The following is a 15,296-nucleotide window of genomic DNA, read 5'->3' as shown; positions in this document are numbered from 1 at the left end:
GAATCCAAGAACATTCCTCTGGACAATACCGCTCCCAATCCATGAGCTACTGGAGCCTGCTTTGCACCTGGCAAGATATCAGGTAGTGCAACACAGAATAGACCCAGAACTCATCTACAAGCTGGGAGGAGGGGAAGGAAATCACCAACTTGAGCTGGGCAACATTGGACACTGTTTGAATGCTCATGGATGATGGTAGGCTCAGCTTATAGGAGGCTCTGTTGATAGCCTTCTTCACCATGAATAGTCCCACGTAGCATGGAGCCAACTTGTGGCTCTCAGCTCGCAATGGAAGATCTTTAGATGCCAGCCAGACCTTTACCCTTGGCTTGAGAAGACTCACCTGTCTGCAGAGCCAATTTGTCTGCTGGGCATATTGTTTTTGGCTGCACAGCAGAGAAGCTCTGCCCTGTCTTTATGTGCGCATGTAGAATTGGACCAACTGTTTAGCAGCAGAGACTCCCACAACAATCTCTTGATCAGAAAAGAATGGTAGCGGGAATCCCATTTTAGAATTCAAAGGATGACATGCCAGTGGAGGATGACTGGAGGCTGTAGTGGGCAATCTCTTCCCAATCCAGTTGGGAGCTCCAGGTTGTTAGGTTAGAAGAGACAGGGCAGCACAGGTTTGTCTCCAGCTCCTGATTCATGCTCTCAACCTGGCCATTAGATTGGGGTGGAAACATGATGAAAGATGTCTGTAGCTCCCAAAAGAGAACTGATAGAAGCTTGGAAGAGCAATGAAGTGGACTGCTTTAGAGATCCTGACTGTAACTACCAGAATGATAATGTTCTCATTAATGGAGACAAACATCTGATGAAATCTACCAAAGGATGAGACAGTGAGGCACAACAGTGATTAGAGCAGCCTAGCAGGGGGTTAATGTGATGTCTTGTTCTGGGCACCAGTGGGACAGGCAGAGACAAAGTCATAGACATCTTGAGGCGTAGATGGCCAACAGTAGTTCCTGATTCAACTCCAAACTATGTCCCTGATATAACTTTGAAGTGACTTAGTTGAAATATTTTGCTGTCTTGTCTAGATTCCACCAGAGAAAGTAGTTTGGACCTAACTTGAGGGCAGAGAGTGGAACTGCAGTAGATTCTCCCAGGAGACAATTTTGATTGTACATTGAAGTTGCAGAGGCCGAGTCATTGGGTATATTTAGGCCAGAATAAACGGCATCACGAGGTACTCGTAGTGGTCAGTGGAGGCGTTGAATGCTGTTTTCCACTCATCCCCATTCTCGGATGCAAACCAAGTTGTAAGCATTGTGCAGATCTATCTTGGAGAATATGGCTGCTCCCTGGAGAAGCAGGGGAAGAGGGTAGCGGTTCTTCACTGTGATGTTGTTGAGGGGCTGATAATCAATGCAGGGATGGAGCTTGCCATTCTTCTTGCTCACAAAATAGTAGCCCATCCCTGCTGGCGAGGTTGATGGACAGATAAATCCTAAGGCCAATGCCTCCTTGATGTATTCTTCCGTGGCCACCATTTCAAGATGAGAGAGGGAAAAGAGCCAGCCCCCTGGAGAACTAGAACAGGATAAGAGGTCAATAGTACAACCATATGGCTGCTGTGGATGCAGGGAAGTGACCTTCTTCTTACTGAAGACCTCAAGAAGGTCAGCATATTCAGTTGGAACATCAGACAGGTCTATACTAGCAGCTGGCACAGGAGGGGATACGCTGACATAAGCTTGAACTGGACCTAGATAGGTGGACAGGCATGCCGGTTCCCACTCTTAGAATGGCTTCAGGGACCAATTGATCTATGGGTTGTGTTGAGATAGCCAGGACAGGCCAAGTACCAGCAGCAGTACAAGTGAATCAACAAGTTATAAGGAGATCTGTTCCCTATGGTTGCCTTCTAGCACAAGTTGGAAAGATGGATCCTGCCGGTGCCCATAGCTGTGAGTGCTGATATCGGTTCTTGCTGTTTGGACTGGGCTTGCTGCTCTGAGAGCAATTGTCGCATTGCATGAGCCATTTCTGTCAACCCAGCCTCCGCTGACTTAAACATCTCCTCCACTTGACCAACACAATTCAGGGCCGATGTCACCTGTTCTCTCGCCGCTGGTCGTCTTGCTGACAACAGTTTGGGAATGGCCCAAGTGCTGAGGGAGAGACACTGAAGATGGAATGAACAGTTCACTGAGTTTTAATCAGAACTGTAAAGAACAAAAGGAAGACAATAGATGCTAGGCTAACAGGGCTGCTAACTAAAACTCTCAAACTGAAATTTAACACCATCACTGCAGCTCAGAAGCAGCAGCTGAATACTAAATAAATAGAGCTCCTTTACAGCATCAATCTAAATTTTAATCTTCTTTCTTGAAATGTGGACTAGGGTAAGCAGGGAGCATTGCCATCGTTGTGGTTTGTTCAAGAATTGACAAGACTGAAATGAAAGGAAGGGAGTTAAGTGAATTAAATACAATTACCAAGAAACCCAAATTGGCTGGAATGTTCACTCTCACATGTGTGTTTGCCGACTTCCTCCAGCTGTCTGCCTGCAAGAGTGCCTGGATTCTGTGACCGTGTCTGTTGTTGTGACACACAGGTTTTTCAGTACTTTCAAGGCACTGCCCAAGCATCTAAGACCAATCACAGTCAGAGACAAGTACAGGTTAATTTATTGGAGACGTAAAGGCAGCCAGGACTCTCTGAGAGGAATCCTTCAAAGAACTGAAACCTGACACAGGGTTCATCGCATATTGTTGAGAGCAGCCGATCTAAAACTCTAGAGAGGAACAGGCAATCCATTTTCAATTAGCCAGAAACTGCTCTGAGATTGTGCCAGGCTCCATCCATATAGCTGTATTTTCTCAATGCCACTCCCTAGTTTAATTGAGTCCAGTGGGAATGGAGTGGAAAAGTCTACAAAGAAAAGCAGTTTCGCATAGCCCTTGTCACCATTCAGCCACAACTAGAGGTTGAAGGTAAATGTTGCTTAATCAAGCCAAGAAACAAACAATTTTCAAGAGGAAACAAAGCTCATATTCTTTATAACATTGCAATGGCTTGATCAACTCCACTCTAAAGAAATTCTCTCCATTAATGGCAAAATTTCCTTTGTTATAAGCATGATTAAAAAACTTCTGTCAGAGTTTATTAGCCTGTTCATAATGGATTTTCTCAAGATAGTTATTTGGTGCAACAATCTGAAAGTTCTTTATCAATGGTGTTTCGTTGGGAGGTTGTTAGTTGGGCTATTTACAAAATTCAAACTTCCCCAGTAATAAAACACTGCAAGATTTAAGGCACTACCTCCAATTGATTTCAGAGGAAAAATTTAATCAACAGCTGCTGTAATTTAACAGTGTCTTTATTGCTAAGTTCCTTGCCAATTATGGTATTATACAGAAGGCAGCAAGACAGTTCTGATACAGGATCTTGACTCAAAAAGTAAATCACCCCTTCACCTCTGTAGGCGTTGCTCAATCCACTGAGTCCCTCCAGCAGATTGCTTTCTTTTTGTGCAAGAAAGGAAAAACTTTGTAATTAGTTCAGAATAGTGATAATATGCCTTCTACTTTATTCATCAAAACTTTACGATATACAGTTGACATTGTTTAAAAACATGTGTAGTAATAGATAATGTATTAAGAATATGAAAAACAGCCTGATAAAAGCTGATTGCTAGGATTATCAATTATACGACAGGAGGTTGTCCTATATGTGGAAAAAAAGAGAAACCAAATTGTGAGTGGAAATAGGGAAGGCATGATTATATTTGTTGACCCAATGCAATTGCAACAGTAGAAAGATTGTGAGCGGGTTTTTTTTCTCTTGAGAGCAGCTTATTTCATGGATTGCTGAAACAGAGTGTGAAGCTGGTAGAATAGGGCATGGCATTCAGACCAGGATGTCTGTACTGCACATAATGACAAACTAAACTCTGTCTCTTCTGCCAGTCCCTCCATTTTCTGCATATTTACAAGTCTCTAAAAGACTCTTAAACATAACTTTGTATCTGTTTCAACTGCACATTTGGCAGGCTGTGCCAACATCTACCATTCTCTGTGTGAAAGAAAATTACCCTGCATATCTTCTTAAAACTTACTCATTCGTACATTTAATGCATGTCCTCTAGTATTTGATGTTTCTATCCTGGGGAAAATATTCTGACTGCTTACCATACAGTGGCATGCAAAATTTTGGGCACCCGGGTCAAAATTTCTGTTACTGTGAATAGCTAAGCGAGTAAAAGACGAACTGATTTCCAAAAGGCATACAGTTAAAGATGAAACATTTCTTTAATATCTTAAGCAAGAAAACTTTTTTATTTCCATTTTTTACAGTTTCAAAATAACAAAAAAGGAAAAGGACCCGAAGCAAAAGTTTGGGCACCCTGCATGGCAGTCCTTAGTAACACCCCCCCTTGGCAAGTATCACAGCTTGTAAATGCTTTCTGTAGCCAGCTAAGAGTCTTTCAATTCTTGTTTGGGGGATTTTCGCCCATTCTTCCTTGCAAAAGGCTTCTAGTTCTGAGATTCTTCGGCTGTCTTGCATGCACTGCTCTTTTGAAGTCTATCCACAGATTCTCGATGATGTTTAGGTCAGGAGACTGTGAGGGCCATGGCAAAGTCTTCAGCTTGCACCTCTTGAGGTAGTCCATTGTGGATTTTGAGATGTGTTTAGGTTCATTATCCTGTTGTAGAAACCATCCTCTTTTCATCTTCGGCTTTTTTACAGTCGGTGTGATGTTTGCTTCCAGAATTTGCTGGTATTTAATTGAATTCATTGTTTCTCTGCAGCCAAAAAATTCTATTTAAAAGGTTCAAAGGAACATCTAAACAAGCCTAATGCATTTTGGAAACAAGTCCTGTGGACTGATGAAGTTAAAATAGAACTTTTTGGCCACAATGAGCAAAGGTGTGTTTGGAGAGAAAAGGGTGCAGAATTTCATGAAAAGAACACCTCTCCAACTGTTAAGCATGGAAGTGTATCGATCATGCTTTGGGCTTGTGTTTCAGCCAGTGGCACAGGGAACATTTACTGGTAGAGGGAAGAATGAATTCAATTAAATACCAGCAAATTCTGGAAGCAAACATCACACCGTCTGTAAAATAGTTGAAGGTGAAAAGAGGATGGCTTCTACAACAGGATAATGATCCTAACTACACCTTAAAATCCACAATGCACTACCTCAAGAGGTGCAAGCTGAAGGTTTTGCCATGGCCCTCACAGTCCCCTGACCTAAACATCATCGAGAATCTGTGGATAGACCTCAAAAGGGCAGTGCATGTAAAATGGCCCAAGAATCTCACAGAACTAGAAACCTTTTTTCAAGGAAGAATGGGCAAAAATCCCCCAAACAAGAATTGAAAGACTCTTAGTTGGCTACAAAAAGTGTTTATAATCTGTGATACTTGCCAAAGGGGGTGTTACTAAGTACTGCCATGCAGGGTACCCAAACTTTTGCTCCCGGCCCTTTTTCTTTTTTGTTATTTTGAAACTGTAAAAGATGGAAATAAAAAAGTTTTCTTGCTTAAAATATGAAAGAAATGTGTCATCTTTAACTTTATACCTTTTGGAAATCAGTTCATCTTTTACTTGTTTAGCTATTCACAGTAACAGAAATTTTGACCGGGGTGCCTAAACTTTCGCATGCCACTGTACCTATGCCTCTCAGTTTTACTAACTTTCAGTGGCTCTCCCTTCAGCCTCCAACGCTCCAGAGAAAACAACCCAAACTCAAGATTCAAGTACATTTATTATCAAAGAATGTATATGTGGTAAACCATATATATATGTTGTAACTGGGTTACCTGTCTGGACATGCCTGGACATGCCCCTCTGCTGACTGCCCTTGTGGCTCCTCCCACAGACCCCTGAATAAAGGTGATTTCACCCTGCTCCTCCTCCTCAGTCCAGGGGCAGACACTCACCATGCTGGAAGTCATATTTTACTGCGAGTAAAAGCATCTCAGTATTTACCCTACTTCAATCTTTTGGATTAATTGAAGGTGCACCAATTTTATTCGCATGAGACCTGACAAGTCAGACCTCGACCCGCAAGCACCTGAAGCTGGAAATGCTTTCGAACTCTGGCTGGCCTGCTTTGAAGCATACCTAGAGGAGATTAAAGCGACCGACCCCACAGCGAAACGCAGAGTTCTGCTCTCCAGGGTCAGTCCACGGGTCTACTCGATGATCAGAGACCAGCTGAGCTATGACGGCACGATGAGCGTATTCAAAGGACAATACCTGCGGCCGATAAACACCGTCTATGTGCGGCACTGATTAGCGACACAGCACCAGCGGCCTGGGGAATCGAGTGCCGAGTTTGTCTGGACACTACAGACGCTTGTGCGGGACTGCGATTGCCAGGGGCTGACGGCGGCACAGCATGCAGAGCTCCTAGTGAGAGACGCCTTCGTCATGGGGACCAGGTCAGTGTACGTGCGCCAGTGGCTGTTGGAAAAAGCTGATCTTACCTTAAGTTCAGCGATCGAGCTGGCCGACACACTGGAAGCCGCTCTGCACAACTCTGAGGTTGTCCAGGCACGCGATCCTCCGATGGCCTCGTGGGCGCCTCAGACCCCGCAACCCGCTGGCGAATTGACCTCGGCTGCCGCCAGTCACGAGTCCACGAAGTGCTACTTCTGCGGCCTCGAGAAGCACCCCCGGAAATGCTGCCTGGCCTGAGAAGCTACCTGCTCCAGCTGTAGAAAGAAGGGCCACTTCGCCAAGGTCTGTAAGTCCAAACCGCGAGCGGGATCGAGCAGTGCTGTGTGCAAGACGTGGGGGTCACCATCTTGCCTGCTGCCATCTTCCCTACACGCCGCCACCACGTGCGAGACATGGGGGCGGCCATCTTGGTCAGTGCCACCTCCCACCGCCTACGACCAACGGGTGCTCACGGGGCACCCCACCGCGCCGGACCAAGACAGCGACTCAACTCTGGCTTCCGTGACCCTCAACCAAAGCGCTCCCCACCAGCTCGCAAGGTCAATGATGGATATCCTGGTGGAGGGGTGCAGGACAAGCTGCCTGTTTGACACAGGCAGCACGGACAGTTTTATCCACCCGGACACGGTGCAGCATTGCGGACTCGCGATACGGCCGGTAAGTCAGAGGGTCGCCATGGCTTCTGGGTCACATACAACAGACATCCGGGGGGGGGGGGTTGTGTAGCGACACTAGTGGTGCAGGGCACAGAATATCGAGACTTTACATTACTGGTCATGCCTCAACTATGTGCCCCTGTGCTATTGGGGCTCGACTTCCAGAGCCACCTGAAAAGCATGACAGTGGAGTATGACGGGCCCCTCCCACCAATTACTGTCATAAATCCCCTGTTTTGTAGGGATATGTCACATACCCCGCTACTGACCACACACACGCACACACCGACCCGCACATCCCACCCAACATCATGCCAACTGCCGCACTGCCGACGCCACTTGCGGCCTCTCCACCCTCAAGACCTGCCCCACCGCTGTTCGCCAACCTGACCCCCGAATGTAAACCTGTGGCAACTAAAAACAGGAAGTACAGAGCCTTCTTTAAGTCAGAGGTGCAGGGGCTGCTCAGGGAGGGGGTCATTGAGGCAAGCACAAGTCCTTGGAGGGCGCAGGTGGTTGTTGTTCGGAACGAGGAGAAGAATAGGATGGTCGTGGACTATCACCAGACCATCAATAGGTTCACACAGCTTGACGCGTACCCTCTACCCCCCAACGCGGATAAGGTCAATCAGATAGCACAGTACAAGGTGTACTCGACCATAGACCTAAATCCGCTTACCATCAGCTCCCCATCCGCCGGGAGGACCGCCCTTACACCGCCTTCGAGGCGGACAGCAGGCTTTATCAATTCCTGCGCGTCCCCTTCGGTGTCACGAATGGTGTATCTGTCTTCCAGAGGGCAATAGACCGGATGGTGGACCAGTGCCAAATGAAGGCCACGTTCTCATATCTGGATAACATCATCATCTGCGGTCACGATCGGCAGGATCACAATAACAACCTCCAGAATTTTCTCCAAGCGGCCAAAACTTTCAATCTCACCTATAACAAGGACAAGTGTGTGTTCAGGACCACCCGACTTGCTATCCTTGGGTGTGTTGAGGAGAATGGAGTAATTGGCCCTGACCCTGACCGTATGTGCCTCCTGTTGGAACTCCCTCTTCCCAACACCCTCAGAGCCTTCAAGAGGTGCCTGGGCTTCTTTTCATATTACGCCCAATGGGTCTCTAACTACGCAGACAAGGCCCTCCCCCGGTCAAATCCACCACATTCCCCCTCTCAGCCAAGGCCCGTGCGGCCTTCAGCCGCATAAAAGGGGACGTTGCCAAAGCAGCAATGCATGCGGTGGATGAGGCCATTCCCTTCCAAGTAGAGAGTGACGCCTCCAACCAACAGCGGGGCAAAATTAGAAATGATAAAATTCGCTAGAGAAAGCAGTATCTCCCAGTGGCCACACATTTTAATTCCACATCCCATTCCCATTCTGATTTCGGATAGACCATTCGGATAGACCACAGCCTCCTCTACTGTAAAGATGAAGCCACACTCAGGTTGAAGGAACAACACCTTATATTCCGTTTGGGTAGCCTCCAACCTGATGGCATGAACATTGACTTCTCTAACTTCCGCTAATGCCCCACCTCTCCCTCGTACCCCATCCGTTATTCATTTATATACACATATTCTTTCTCTCTCTCTCTCCTTTTTCTCCCTCTGTCCCTCTGACTATACCCCTTGACTATACCTCTGGGTTTTCCCCCCCTCCTCCTTTTCCTTCTCCCTGGGCACCTGTCCCATGATCCTCTCATATCCCTTTTGCCTATCACTTGTCCAGCTCTTGGCTCCATCCCTCTCCCTCCTGTCTTCTCCTATCATTTTGGATCTCCCTCTCCCCCTCCCACTTTCAAATCTCTTACTAGCTCTTCCTTCAGTTAGTCCTGACAAAGGGTCTCGGCCCGAAACGTCGACTGTACCTCTTCCTAGAGATGCTGCCTGGCCTGCTGCGTTCACCAGCAACTTTGATGTGTGTTGCGTGAAATGGGACAGATGTGTTTGAGGGCAGAGTTGATGCAGGAAGCAGCACCAATGCAGTCGTCGATGTTGTGAAGGAAAAGTGGGGACGGATACCAGTATAGGCTTGGAACATGGACTGTTCCACATAGCCAACAAAAAGGCAGGCATAACTGGGACCCATACGGGTGCCCATGGCTACACCTTTAGTTTGAAGGAAGTGGGAGGAGCCAAAGGAGAAATTATTCAGAGCAAGGACTAATTCCGCTAGAAGAAGGAGAGTGGAGGTAGGGGGGAACTGGTTGGGTCTAGAATCTAAAAAGAAATGGAAAGCTTTGAGACCTTCCTGGTGGGGGATGGAGGTATATAGGGACTGAACATCTAGGGTGAAAATAAGATGATGGGGACCAGGGAACTTGAAATCATCGAAAAAAATTCAGAGCATGAGAAGCGTCACAAACAGAGATGGGAAGGGATTGAACAAGGGGGGATAAAACAGTGTCGAGGTATGCAGAAATGAGTCCGGTGGGGCAGGAGCAAGCTGAAACAATGGGTCTACCTGGACAGCAGGTAGAAACGGGAAGTGCAGGGTGTGGGAACCATGAGGTTGGTGGCAGTGGATGGGAGATCCCCAGAGCTGATAAGGTTAGTGATGGTGTTGGAGACAATGGCCTGGTGCTCCTTAGTGGGGTCATGTTCGAGGGGTAAATAAGAGGAGGTATCAGCGAGTTGTTGCTGTGCCTCGGCAAGGTAGAGGTCAGTACGCCAGACTACCACAGCACCCCCCTTTTCAGCGGGTTTTATGGTAAGGTTAGGATTGGTGTGGAGGGAGTGGAGAACAGAGCGTTCAGAAGGAGTGAGGTTGGAATTGGAACAAGGTGTGGTGAAGTCAAGACGGTTAATGTCCTGTCAGCAGTTAGCAATAAAAAGATCCAGAGCAGGCAGAAGACCAGAGCAGGGTGTCCATGAAGAGGAGGAGTGTTGAAGATGGGAGAAAGGGTCATCGGTGGGGGTAGAAGTGTTCTTGCCAAAGAAGTAAGCTCGGAGATGGAGCCAGCAGAAGAAGAGTTCAGCATCATGGAGCACGCGGAACTCACTGAGGTGTGGGCAAAGGGGGACAAAGCTGAGGCCCTTTCTGAGGACAGAGTGCTCTGCCTCAGAGAGTGGAAGTTCTTATAACTCATTGCTCTATCCTGGTAGCATTCTGGTAAACCTCTCCTGCATCCCTCCCAAAGCCTCATATTCTGTGGGAATACATTTTATTCTTGTTCTCATATATTTGGCTAGTGATTTATGAATTCAGTAAAGATGAGTTTCAGTAATCCAAAACAGCCAAAACGTAGGATTCTCCAGCACATCCAGTGTGTGTTGCTCATGATTTCCATCATCTACAGAATCTCTTGTGTTCCTAACATAGAGTCACCTGTATGTGGGAGCCTTTGTGATGAGTGCTTTAAGAACCTATAGGCAAGTTATTTAACTTCTCATAAATATATTCTGGAAGGAACTTTGTTGGAGATTAAGAATCTACGGATTCCTCAACACCATGGATGAGAAACTCCATTGGATCAATGTTGGCCTAAGTATGTATAATTCTCCAAGATACACCAGAGCTGATAGCTTCCAAGCAGTGCCAAGTTGCCTACTGTGCTTAAATAATAAGAAGGACTAGAGCATTAACGTCTTTGGAGGGAAACTAAGAAACAATTATGTCCAAATTGCGCAGTTGCCCATGCTCAAAGGAATTTTAATTATTGCAGGATCTGAATTAAAGAATTGCCTGCTGAAAACACTATTTTGTTAACAGATATTAGTAGATTAAGAAAATCTACCACCTGAAAGAAAAGGTTGTGGCTCATAAATGCATGGATCTTTTAAAAAGTTTTGAAAATTGAGTCAATTTTCTGCAGATGTATTTTGGGGGTGGGGCATGGTAAATGGTAAATGCCAGCAATGTCAAATTGACAAAGCATATTTAAATAAGCTTACTTAAGGCATAAAAAATCATGTTAATTATAATTCTTAGGAAAAGGAATGTCACTGAGGCTAAGCATCCATAAATGATATACTGTAACAGATTAAACAAACCAGGAGTATGAGACTATTCTCCATTGCTCCAATTTACAGTATATAGATTCTCTAATTGTAAATTTCCACAAACCTGCCACCATAAGATTCTAAAACACAGGAACAGAATTAGGTCATTTGGCTCATTAATTCTGCTCTGTCATGGCTGATTTATTATCTCTCTCAACCCTATTCTCCTGCCTTCTCCCTGTAACCTTTGATGCCCAGACTCTGCATTAAGTATATTGAATGATTTGGCATCTACAAATTCAATGCACAATCAAAATTGTCTCCTGGGGGAATCGACTGCAGTTTCCCTCTCCATCCTCAAGTTCAAGCCACTTTCTTTGACAGAATTCAAACAAAACTACAAAATATTTCAACAAAACCACCTCAAAGTTAGATCAGGGACCAGTTTGGAGTTGATTCAGGATGCACATTTTCATAAAGAAATGCTGGCAATTTACAATCTTTCCCCATAAAGCTATGAACAGTGGTCAGATATGATATAGTTGTAATAGTTGAACAATTGGCTCTTTATCTCATCTATCAAAAATCTCCTTTATGACATTAAGTAGTTGCGAGGAAGGAACAAGTTGGCGGGAACTCAATTTAACAATAAAAAAAATTCCTGTAAGCATTTTTTCACTCTAAGATTCGATTAAAATCTTATTATTACTGATCCTGGTGGGTTTTACGTAACTGGTATAATTGATCAAATTGTTTGAAGGCAATCATAAAGAGATTGCGACGTTTAAATATCAGCTAAAAGTTAAACTTTTATTGAAGTATGGTGATTAGTGAAGAATATCTTTCTCTATCATAATAAAAGCAGTTTTTTTCTGGTGTCTAAGAGATAACAGATTCTGTTTGCAAATTAGCACAATATTCATTTACAAAACAAATGAATGCATAATTGTTTATGCAGTATTCATTTTCTTACACAGCAACAACAAGATGCTCAAAGATTTTGACAGATCTGGCAACATCTGTGGAAGTGATGTTTGAGGTTGAGACCCATCATCTGGCTGATAGCCAATATAAAAAGGTGAAGGGAAGTAGTAGAGCAAGTGGTTGGTAGATCCAGGTGAGGAAGAATAATAGACAAATGGCACTGGGGAGAGTCTAAAATAGTACCTAAAACAAGTTCAAGTTGGATATTCCTTGATAATTAACATTCCATGGAATGACTTGAAATAATTTAATTAACACCTCTCAAACTGGGAATTTTAGATTATTTCCAGAGAATGAGCCTGCTTCTTTTTATTTGGATTTGGGGATTAGTATTTGCAATCATCATGCTTCTGGAACCATGTCTTTTTCTGATAAGGATTGCGTGAAGACCTCTTCCATTTTCACTCTTGCTTATAAAAACAATCTAAGATGGCGCTGATTCTGCTGTATGAGGTTTTGACTTTTAAAGACTGCTAAACTTTTAAGAACCTCTTTATAATTTGGTCCCATCTAATTTTTCAGCTGCCTTAATCCTCTCTAAAAGGCAGCTGCGTACACTGAGTAGAATGGGAGAATTGCATTACTCTTATATTCTGTGTGAATTATATAATACCTGAGAAATAAATCTCAACAATCAATAAATCTTCAAGGCAATTTTAAACTAAAGATATTCCAAAAATTATATTCCATTTTAGTTATTTCATTTTTTGTATGTTATTAACATTTGAAGAGGTCTGGTAATGTTCTTTATTTTTGTGGTAATTTGTGTAGTTAACTAATTTTTGTTTGAAGGACAATAGTAATTATTCTAACCACAGATATAGATATCATCTAACCTTAATAAAAGAATCAGATTATTTTTGTTCCGTGGAATTAAAGTAGCATGTGCTGGATAAATGAAGGATGAAAAAAAACTCAATTCATGTGGGATTTGCAAGAAGAATTTCAGAGATATTTAAATGATGATGTAGATAGAAATCACTGCCTGAGGTGAGAATGTTATGAAGTATTTCCCTTTACAGAAATGAAGCTGCAAATCCTTTTGCCTATTGCTCTTATTTATACATAACAAATCTTGAATCAGATTTTTAAAGAAATCTCATCATTTCATTGTCCTTGTTGAAATAAAATAGTGAGATTATAGAAGTTGAATGCGTGGCTGAGGAGTTGGTGCAGGGAGCAGGGTTTTAGATTTTTTGATCATTGGGATCTCTTCTGGGGAAGGTGGGACCTGTACAGATTGGATGGGTTGCACCTGAACTCGAGGGGGAGAAATATCCTTGCAGGTAGGTTTGCTAGCATGGTTCGGGAGGGTTTAAACTAATTTGCAAGGGGGATGGGACCCAGAGCGATAGAGCAGTGAAAGGAGTGCATGGAGTAAAGCCAGATCTAACATATAGAGAGGCTTTGAGGAAAGAGAAGCAGAATAAACGGTGTAAAGGCAGTAAGATAGAAGGGCTGAAATGTGTGTACCTCAATGCAAGAAGCATCAGGAACAAAGGTGATGAACTGACAGCTTGAATACATACATGGAATTATGATGTAGTGGCCATTACAGAGACTTGGCTGGCACCAGGGCAGGAATGGATTCTCAATATTCCTGGATTTCAGTGCTTTAAAGGGGATAGAGAGGGCAGAAAAAGGAGAGGAGGGGTGACATTACTGGTCAGGGATACTATTACAGCTACAGAAAGGGTGGGTAATGTAGCAGGATCCTCTTTTGAGTCAATATGGGTGGAAGTCAGGAACAGGAAGGGAGCAGTTACTCTATTGGGGGTATTCTATAGGCCCCCTGGTAGCAGCAGAGATACAGTGACCACCGCTCCCTGGCCTTTAGCATTATCATGGAAAAGGATAGAATCAGAGAGGACAGGAAAATTCTTAATTGGGGAAAGGCAAATTATGAGGCTATAAGGCTAGAACTTGCGGGTGTGAATTGGGATGATGTTTTTGCAGGGAGGTGTACTATGGACATGTGGTCGATGTTTAGAGATCTCTTGCGGGATGCTAGGGATAAATTTGTCCCGGTGAGGAAGATAAAGAATGGTAAGGTGAAGGAACTATGGGAGACAAGTGAGGTGGAAAATCTAGTCAGGTGGAAGAAGGCAGCATACATGAGGTTTAGGAAGCAAGGATCAGATGGGTCTATTGAGGAATATAGGGAAGCAAGAAAGGAGCTTAAGAAGGGGCTGAGAAGAGCAAGAAGGGGGCATGAGAAGGTCTTGGCGAGTAGGGTAAAGGAAAACCTCAAGGCATTCTTCAATTATGTGAAGGAGAAAAGGTCGACAGGAGTGAAGGTAGGATTGATTAGAGATTAAGGTGGGAAGGTGTGCCTGGAGGCTGTGGAAGTGAGCAAGGTCCTCGATGAATACTTCTCTTCGGTATTCACCAATGAGAGGGAACTTGATGATGGTGAGGACAATATGAGTGAGGTTGACGTTCTGGAGCATGTTGATATTAAGGGAGAGGAGGTGTTGGAGTTGTTAAAATACATTAGGACAGATAAGTCGCCGTGGCCTGATGGAATATTCCCCAGGCTGCTCCACGAGGCGAGAGAAGAGATTGCTGAGCCTCTGGCTAGGATCTTTATGTCCTTGTTGTCCATAGGAATGGTACCGGAGGATTGGAGGGAGGTGAATGTTGTCCCCTTGTTCAAAAAAGGTAGTAGGGATAGTCCGGGTAATTATAGACCAGTGAGCCTTACGCCTGTGGTGGGAAAGCAGTTGGAAAAGATTCTTAGAGATAGGATCTATGGGCATTTAGAGAATCATGGTCTGATCAGGGACAGTCAGCATGACTTTGTGAAGGGCAGATTGTGTCTAACAAGCCTGATAGAGTTCTTTGAGGAGGTGACCAGGCATATAGATGAGGATAGTGCAGTGGATGTGATCTATATGGATTTTAGTAAGGCATTTGACAAGGTTCCACATGGTAGGCTTATTCAGAAAGTTAGAAGGCTTGGGATCCAGGGAAATTTGGCCAGGTGGATTCAGAATTGGCTTGCCTGCAGAAGGCAGAGTGGGGTGGTGGAGGGAGTACATTCAGATTGGAGGATTGTGACTAGTGGTGTCCCACAAGGATCTGTTCTGGGACCTCTACTTTTCATGATTTTTATTAACGACCTGGATGTTGGGGTAGAAGGGTGGGTTGGCAAGTTTGCAGACGACACAAAGATTGGTGGTGTTGTAGATAGTGTAGAGGATTGTCAAAGATTGCAGAGAGACATTAATAGGATGCAGGAGTGGGCTGAGAAGTGGCAGATGAAGTTCAACCCGGAGAAGTGTGAGGTGG

This window comes from Mobula birostris, chromosome 1 (genome assembly GCF_030028105.1).
Source record: "Mobula birostris isolate sMobBir1 chromosome 1, sMobBir1.hap1, whole genome shotgun sequence".
NCBI classification, from domain to species: Eukaryota; Metazoa; Chordata; class Chondrichthyes; order Myliobatiformes; family Myliobatidae; genus Mobula; species Mobula birostris.
Note: the sequence above shows the minus strand (reverse complement) of the source record.